Genomic DNA, 8,122 nt, shown 5'->3' with positions numbered 1-8,122 from the left:
TACTGTGCTGCAGCATCTCTCTGGCTGATGCAGCAAGCTGTGCAGTGCCCATCTTTACTTCATCTGGCCTGAAATAAGCCTCCTCTCTGGTCTTCACAAGCCGGGTCCTGAACGTGCATCTTTGGGACACACTTGAAAGAGCAAACCTTGAGTACCAGTTTAAGAGGAGGCAGGATGCACAATGAGCCCAGGTCATCCAGGTGGTGATACATTAGTCATTTGCCATTTTTCCTTTGTATATTGATTGTTTCTCAAATTTCCTGACTTTGCTAAAGGGTATTTATCTTTTCCTTTTGTTTGTTTTTTTGCTGTAGGCGGGCCTCTCACTGTTGTGGCCTCTCCCGTTGCGGAGCACAGGCTCCGGACGCGCAGGCTCAGCGGCCATGGCGCACGGGCCCAGCCGCTCCGCGGCATGTGGGGTCTTCCCGGACCAGGGCACGAACCCGTGTCCCCTGCATTGGCAGGCGGACTCTCAACCACTGCGCCACCAGGGAAGCCCTCTTATTGATTTTTTGATAGCAGCTTTTCACATAAGGAAATTAACCCTTATTTTCCTACCATATATGTTGCACTTATTTTCAATGTGCTGTTTGCCATTGAATTCTGTATGTGGTGTCCCCTTGGAAGCCTCATATCGAAGCCTTTTTTCCCCTTCGCCGGTCCTCCACAGGGCCCACGCATGCAAAGCTGTATTGTGCCTGGCATCGCGAACATTCCAAACTTTTCTCAGTGGGACGTCAGACACTGATTTCTACTGGGAAATGAGGCTGTGCCACTGCTGAGTTTATCTATATATTAGTTTCCTATGATAAAAAATTACCATAAAGTAGGTGCTTAAAACAACAGAAATTTATTGTCTCAAAGTTCAGGAGGCCAGAAGTCCAAAATCAAGGTGTTGGTACTATTGTTTCCTTCTGGAAGCTCTGAGGGAGAAACCGTCTCACGTATCCACCACCTATTCTGTTTCCCCCTAAGATGGAGAGATGCTTGAGGGCAGAAAGCATATCTTACTCTCCCCCATCTCTGCCTTGTGTACCGAGCACACAGTAGGTCATCCGGAGATGTTGCTGGTTAGTTTGATGGGCCACACTGAGTGCTGCGAGCTGGCTTACTGTGCTCTTATAGCTTCTCACTCATCATTTTTTATTTGTGTTGCTCCTCTTGAAATTCTTCTGGAGCATGTTCTCCCAGCATTTCTCCTCATCACTCCATATCACCCACCTGTACTCACCATTAAGGAACCACTCAGTCATGTCCGTGGCCCACCGTCCTCACATGCCCTCCTGCTGGGTGGGGCTGGGTCACACGAGCACAGCTCTGAAGGAGTCAGTCAGTTATGCTGCGAGGCTCCAATACTGGAAATCTCACCTTGGCCCTTGCCATAGCTGTTGTGCCTACATTATTGCACAAGCATGTTTCCAGCCTATTTGGGACATGGTACATCTACCTGAAAACTGACAATCTTGACCTGCCCAATCACAGAGATTAACTTAAGTTCTTAACTCAGGGATCTAAAACACATAAACAACTGAGGCATGATGGAGAAGGCCAAAGTATCTGAGTTCCAACCCCCAAACAGATGGTAATGAAACCAGCTAGCGTCCAAAGAGTGAGCCAGATGGCTGGATACACTTCTCGCAAAGCCCGATACATAAGATGACGATGGGCTTTCAGATTCTTCATGTCTCTGGTGAGATATGATGAAGGATTTGCTTTAAGCATATTCCTGCATTCTTGGTACAGTAGCATTTAGGACTGCTAGCCAGTATGCAAGGTAGAAACTGACAACTCTGGTTTCTCTCTCCAAGCCCCCCTCCATGCTGTGACCAAAGAGGTCATTCTGAACTGTGACCATTCTGTGAATTCAGATGACCCAAGGCTCCTCATGTCATACAAGGCCGTGCAGAATGCAGCCCAAGCTTCCTCTAGAGAAATGGGTCACTCTGTGCTCCTTACCCACACTCTAGCCACAGCCTCTACTGCCCATCACCCAAACACAGGGGCTGTCACTGCTCCATGCCTTGGCTCATTGCTAGTCCCCTACCTATACTTCCACCTCCTCTTATCCTGCTGGAAAATGCAACGAGCTCCATATATATGTATATATATATATATGTGTATATATATATTTATATATATGTATATATATGTGTATATATATATATATATATATACACACATATTCACACACACACAGGTTAGGGTTAGGGTTAAAGTTAAGGTTACGGTTATATATATATATTTATGTGTATATATATATTTATGTATATATATAAATATATATATATTTATTTCCTCTATGCTACATTGTAATGAATCAGAACTAGAAGTGATGGTAAGAGCAAGTGTTACAAAAATATTCATAGCCTGTGGGCATGGAAGAGCTTCAGGGAATTCTGGGAACACATCCGACCACAGCCTCCTACCTCCCCCGTTCACGCTGCTTAAAGTGTGGGTGCAGCCCGAGCCCACTGGTGGCAGAGGCTGGGACGAGGATAACACCTGCCCACTCACCATCAGGGCTACGTCACGAGCTCCTGTTGTGTTCACTAACCAAATATCCCAATCAGGTTCCAAGCTCACCTGAGGACTGTCAACCAGCCAATTTGAGTTTTTTTTTTTTTTAATATTTTCTTTATGACCAGTTTTTTTTAATATAATTTTTTTAAATTTATTTAAATTTATTTATTTATTTTTGGCTGTGTTGGGTCTTCGTTTCTGTGCGAGGGCTTTCTCTAGTTGTGGCGAGCAGGTGCCACTCTTCTTCGCGGTGCGCGGGCCTCTCACTATCTCGGCTTCTCTTGTTGCGGAGCACAGGCTCCAGACACACAGGCTCAGTAGTTGTGGCTCACGGGCCCAGTTGCCCCGCGGCATGTGGGATCCTCCCGGACCAGGGCTCGAACCCGCGTCCCCCTCATCGGCAGGCGGAGTCTCAACCACTGCGCCAGCAGGGAAGCTCTCAATTTGAGTTTTAAAAGGTGAATTTTAAAAGTTAATCTGCACAACACACAGTCCGGGTTCTTACTCCATCTCTCATCCTACCTGGATTTGACTCCCCATCGCCCTTGCCCCTCCCTGAGCCTCACAGTATCTCTTACGCCCTCCTTTGCCCTTATCTCACCCTTAATGGGGTGAGCAGTAGAGTTGCGGTAAAGAAAGAACTGGTTTTAAGGGAGGAGGTGAGGAGTGCAATGATGCTTTGTGCATGACTATTATTTGGTAATTTCTTTAAAGATAGAAGTTTAATTGTTTTTCAGTCAAGTCAAACTGTTCTCATATCAAATTATCTGAATCAAGATGTCATGTGACACGAGAAAGGAAAACAGTAATTTCTGTGGCCAGGGGATGGGGCTGGGGGATGCTTAGTTTTCAAGCTATATGATTAACACCTTTTGTACTTTGTGCTGGGTGCATGCATTACCTTTTCACCAAAACGTAAACAAGGGGGTTTTTTTTGTTTTTGTTTTTTAAGGTTATATATGCTCTTAACAGATCCACTACACCGGGGTCCTAGAAAATAGTGCATGCCAACTCCAGGAGGGCATAAGGTTAAATATCCAATTAATTCCAATGTATTTGTGCCACAACTTTGTTGGAGATGAAAATTTGAAAGTTCTCTTAGAAATGTTTCCTCTTTTCTATTATTAGAGGTAGAGTCTAGAACTGGTTGTGAACTTGTAAATAACAATTGAACATAAGAGATAGGTTCAACATCACTTCCTACAGGAAGCCAAGAAATTATACAAATATGTGTCTGAGAAGCAAAGCCTTATTTAGGAATGCAAACTCATGTTTCCTGATTGGTGAATAATTATTACAGTCCTGTAACTCGACATACCCGTCCAGCAATCTTCAATAGTAGAGTTTATTGGCTTATTTATTTTTCAGAAACGAAACGAGCAAAATATAACATGCTGCAAATTTGTTTTATTTGCTCTCTTCAATCAACTCCAGATGAGCTGTTAAGAGTGTTGCTCTTTTATAGGCTATCAATAGTTTTTCCATCAAAAAGCTACTTTAATTCATTATTGATGCTTTTCAAAAATGCCACTATCTAGCCACCACCCGATTGATGGCAGAGGATAAGAGAAAACATCTGAGGAAATGGGAGACATGAATTCTGTGAGTACAACCATTGCTTTTGTTTTAATGAGGTCTATTAAATGATCTCTGATGATGCAAGTAAAGTCAGCAACACCTCCATTACCCATCGGCACACTGGGAGCACCAGTAGAAATTCTCTCTACACACACCGTCTCTGCTCTCCTGAAATCAGACAGTCAATGTGGCTAAGAATTATGCTTTGAGGCTCAAGAGCCAGACTGAAATGCTCCACTAGCTCCTAGCTAATCACCTTAGCCAATTGTCTTAACTTTTCTGCCCGAGTTTCCTCAACTGTCAAATAGGAAGAACAGTTGTATCTCTCTTATGGGATAGTTATGTGGAGTAAATAAGACAATGCATGTCAAGAGCTTGGCAGCAAGTGAGTGCTCAATAAATATTAGCTATTATAATTATATTGCAATACAACAACTGGACTTGGCACTATTGTATCTGAAAACTTTCCTATCTAGGTGCTTCTCCGTTTCGCCATGGCCTCATTGATGATCCGCTCTGTGCGTGGAAAGCACATTTCTGTTGATCACTGTTTCCCACGTTTCGCTGGCTCATTCTGCCTCGGGTCTTTCCCATGTTTGGTATCCAGCAATTTATATCTGAACAACCTGGAGACATGGACTCTTTAATATCTCCTCCTCTGCTCTACTCCGATACTGCTCTTAAGCACAGGCAGAATAGCAGGCCAGGGCGGGCTAAAGGAGGTCCCAAACCTCCCCTCGTCCCTAGTCATCCCTCATCTCTGGAGAATGCCTGAATTTACACCATTGGCTCCGTTAAATTTTCTGTTAAAAGGAGAGAAAAGGAAAAAGAAGTGGAATTAAAGATCTCCTAAAAGGAAATGAAACATGATTTTACCTTGTTCCAATCTACCCCAAACTCAAGTTTAAGATATGGTTGAAAAATATGGCCTATGGTGGATTGTGTAGCCTGTGATTTAAGAACCAAATCCACAGAGTTTACTTGCAATACTTCACCAAAAATAGACATATGCATTACCTTGTCTCTTCTGCCTACACAAATCCTACACATCATTCAAAACTGTTCTACAAATACTTCATTCAGGAACAAACACGCCCTTCTTTTTTAAATGCCCATAATGCCTTGTAACTTGATTCTGGCCTTTATGAATTCCTGCCTTGTTTTAGGTTATTTGTGTGTTACAGGCCTTGGTGACTATGCTCTAACTTTTCCACTGGGCTGTCAGAAACCTGAGGTCAGGGCTGCCGCCTCTGTCGCTCATCTGCAGCTCGTCATCTGTGTTCATTTTCATGTTGTGTCATCCTTATTGCTCCAGCCTGCATCAACAGCCCCATTTGATGCATGAGCAACAGCGATTAGAGATCCAAACTTATAGTGACTTTATATCATCACAGCCTCAGAAACCATGACACAAACCAATAAATAATCAATGGCATAGTTTTTAATAGTGCAACTAAAATGGATTACCTGCTCCTAAGCATAGAGAAACAATTACAGCTGGAGCTGCTATGGAGGAGAGGGCTGATGTTCAATAATGTGAAACAGGAAATCTCATGAAGCTACAAAAATTGGTCATCTATTCTTAGCTCCAACCTGGAAGTGACTTTTTCACATAAAGGGATGCAAACCTCATTACTAACCACAGTTCTTGAAAATTCAGCTTCTGACCCCCAAATTGCTCATCCTTACCAAGGGAATGCAGCAGTCTAACCCATCTCTTCTTAGAGCCACAAAACTCAGAAATCTTATGAACCATAGGCAGTATGTTGGAGAAATATTGAAGGGAAACAAGGTCTTCTAAAAAGTACATCTGATGGACTCAGAGCCAGGGACAGCACAGCCAGAAAGAGCGTTTTCTTCTCATCAGCTTAAGCATACCTCAAAGCACATGTCATTCAGGGCTGTAGATACAATGTCTCTCATACTTTATTCCAGCTTTTTTCCCCTACAGTATTTGGAAGATTTACAAGGAACCCAGAAAGTAGGGGCAAGTCCTTATTTCTCTAATGATTTCCTCTGTTGTATTCAAGATTTATGTCCACATGATCCCTTGAAGTCTGACTGCTCAAAGCAGAGAGCCCATGCTCATCCTGCTCAGGTGCTCCAGTGACCTTTACCTCAGAAGTCTTGCCTGTCCCAGAGCTCTGCTGGGAGCAGGGCATGAGTCCCAACTGCTCTCCAGATTAAACAGCCTCCGGACATTCTTAATATCTGGGATTTTCCTGCTCTCACCTTGTCCTTGAGACACTTCCTCTGCATCTCTCTTCTCCAGAACACCCAACACCATTTCTGTGATGAGCTCAAGATTTTAAAACACGTTCGAAGAGTTCTGGACCTCAAGCAGCTTCTTCTCTCTGCCTTGCAAAAGTTTCCAAGGTAAAGAAATAAGAACAACCTTGTTTCCCGTCTGAAACAGGGAAGGAGGAGAAAAAATTGGAAAACTCACACCAGTTGATACATCAGTCCTTTATTCTGCCATATAAAGACTCTGTAATAAAGGCAAGAGCAAGATGCAGATATCCCAGGGCAGATGGGAGCTTTTCAGATAAGAGCAACATGAGACAGGCAGAAAAGAAACCAGCTTGGACCAGAGCTAGTCTAGTAAAAAGTTATCTCCAAGTTCCTTAGGGAGGAGGGAAAAGAGAAAAGGGCAGAATCTGCTATATATCTTTCCTTTGCAGCTTGCAGTCTATACATAAGAACAATGAATCGTGGTTCAATTCATTCTCCACAATACATTTACCATCTTCATAAAACCCAAGGTACAGAATCCTTTCTAAAAGTGTTAGAAACAGACACTAGATTTGGACGATGCACACTTGAACACCAGAGTCCAAATAAGTGGACAAAACCAAATAAGCAATGCCCCCTAAGAGGACTGGCTTAACCTCAGATTATTTCCATCTCTATGTGCAGAATATGAAAAATCACAGTTATTGAAAGGGAATCCAGGTGTCCGGGTGAGACTTTTGCACGACATAGACAATTTGAAAAATATCAGATGCAGTTATCCAATTTATCATGCCACTCAGTTACTAAGGAAATGGATTCTGGAAGTCGGCCAGCCATGCTTAACCTAAAGATTTGTGCTTTCCAAAAAGGAGTGAAGATAAACCTAGTTTATCTTTCCCATCTCAGACACAACCTACATAGGCAGAAGTTTTCCAGCCATAATATACTGTCCCCAAGCTTCTTTTTCATTTTCCCTAATTGTTGGGCAAACGGTCCTGGATGAAACAACCAAAGAATCTTAAACAGGTGTGGTAAACAGGCAAACAATCAGTCTGCACACACGTGGGGAAATAATGTTTAACTTTCTATTATGCAAGTAATCAAGTAATGCTTGTTTATTGTTAAACCAAAAAACCTAGAAGTTATATGGGTAAGCCAATAGCAGAAATTAAGTGCTCATGGAACATTCTCCAGGATAGATCATATACTGGGTCACAAATCTAGCCTTGGCAAATTTAAGAAAATTGAAATCATATCAAGTATCTTTTCTGACCACAATGCTATGAGACTAGATATCAATTACAGGAAAAGATCTGTAAAAAATACAAACACATGGAGGCTAAACAATACACTACTTAATAACGAAGTGATCACTGAAGAAATCAAAGAGGAAATCAAAAAAATACTTAGAAACAAATGACAATGGAGACACGACGACCCAAAACCTATGGGATGCAGCAAAAGCAGTTCTAAGAGGGAAGTTTATAGCAATACAATCCTACCTTAAGAAACAGGAAACATCTCGTATAAACAACCTAACTTTGCACCTAAAGCAACTAGAGAAAGAAGAACAAAAAAACCCCAAATTTAGCAGAAGGAAAGAAATCATAAAGATCAGATCAGAAATAAATGAAAAAGAAATGAAGGAAACAATAGCAAAGATCAATAAAACTAAAAGCTGGTTCTTTGAGAAGATAAATAAAATTGATAAACCATTAGCCAGACTCATCAAGAATAAAAGGGAGAAGACTCAAATCAATAGAATTAGAAATGAAAAAGGAGACGTAACAAC

The sequence above is a fragment of the Physeter macrocephalus genome, chromosome 11 (genome assembly GCF_002837175.3).
Source record: "Physeter macrocephalus isolate SW-GA chromosome 11, ASM283717v5, whole genome shotgun sequence".
Classification (NCBI taxonomy): Eukaryota; Metazoa; Chordata; class Mammalia; order Artiodactyla; family Physeteridae; genus Physeter; species Physeter macrocephalus.
The sequence above is the reverse complement of the archived record's forward strand: the minus strand, read 5'-3'. Positions refer to the sequence as shown.